A 1,703-nucleotide genomic window follows, 5' to 3' on the forward strand; every position below is an offset into this window, starting at 1 on the left:
TCCTCGTTCAGCATCAACATGGTAGGACCTGGGCACCACTCTGGCAAAGATGGAGACGAGGGCAGCTGCTCTCGTAGCAAGGACACAGAGGAGGCCGCTCCACGCGATCGGCTCCGTCATGATGGCAAGCGCTACGTCACAGAGGGAGAAGTGAAGAACATAAGATATCAGCGACCCCTCTCTGATCACCTCCTCAACAAGTATGTGAGTCAGTATGACCAACGCCGACGATCCAGCGATGATGATGAAAGAAATCGTCTTGCTAGAGAAGCCAGAAGACATCGTCGGCACAATCACGATGAGGAGGAGCACGAGCGCCGTGCCAAAGGAGAATCAAGGGAGCAAGACGACAACGGTAGGCACTGGGACTGCTGATACGTCCAAAACGTATCTACTTTCCCGAACACTTTTGCTATTGTTTTGCCTCTAATTTGTGTATTTTGGATGCAACTAACACGGACTAACGCTGTTTTCAGCAGAACTGCTCTGGTGTCTCGTTTTTGTGCAGAAATCCAACTTTCGGGAAAAACCTCGGAATTTATGCAGAAGGCCCTATTTTCCCAGGAAACTAACGGAGCCAGAAGGGCAATTGAAGTGGAGGCCCGAGGGCCCCACACCATGGGGCGGCGCGGCCCTGTGGTGTGGCCCCCTCGGCCGGCCTCCGACGCCCTCCTTCGGACTACTTATTCGCCTCGACCTAAAAACGCACGGAGAGAAGTCGAAGTCGCCAGAAACCCTCCAGAACGCCGCCACATCGCGAAACTCCGTCGCGGGAGCCAGAAGTCTCCGTTCTGGCACTCCGCCGGGACGGGGAATTGGAGGAGATCATCGCCGCCATCACCGCCATCACCTCTACATCAACCAGCCATGTTTCCCCCATCCATGTGTGAGTAATTCCCCCGCTGTAGGCCGAAGGGGATGGTAGGGATTGGATGAGATTGGTCATGTAATAGCATAAGATTGTTAGGGCATAGTGCCTAGTGTCCGTAATTGGTACTTTGATGATATTGTTGCAACTTGTTATGCTTAATGCTTGTCACTAGGGCCCGAGTGCCATGATCTCAGATCTGAACATGTTATTGTTTCATGAAGATAATCATTGTTTATGGTCTTATCTATAAGTTGTATACACATGTCGCTGTCCGGAACCGATGGCCCCGAAGTGACAGAAATCGGGACAACCGGAGGGAATGGTAGCGATGTGAGGATCACATGTGTTCACGGAGTGTTAATGCTTTGCTCCGGTACTCTATTAAAAGGAGTACCTTAATATCCAGTAGTTTCCCTTGAGGCCCGGCTGCCACCGGCTGGTAGGACAAAAGATGTTGTGCAAGTTTCTCATTGCGAGCACGCACGACTATATATGGAACACATGCCTATTGATTGCTTTGTACTTGGACACCGTTTTATTATTATCTGCAAATGCCCTGCTATGATTGTTACATGAGTTTCTCTCATCCATGCAACGCCCGTCATCCGTCCCCGTGCCTACAGTATTTTAATCCTGCTGTTTACTAAAATCACTACTGCTGTCTTTGTTACTCTGCTGCTGTTATTTCACTACTGCTACTGCTATAAAACTGTTACTACTGATAAACTCTTGCGAGCAAGTCTGTTTCCAGGTGCAACTGAATTGATAACTCCGTTGTTAAGGCTTCCAAGTGTTCTTTGTCTCCCCTTGTGTCGAATCAATAAATTGGGTT

This window comes from Lolium perenne, chromosome 1 (genome assembly GCF_019359855.2).
Source record: "Lolium perenne isolate Kyuss_39 chromosome 1, Kyuss_2.0, whole genome shotgun sequence".
Lineage (NCBI taxonomy): Eukaryota > Viridiplantae > Streptophyta > Magnoliopsida > Poales > Poaceae > Lolium > Lolium perenne.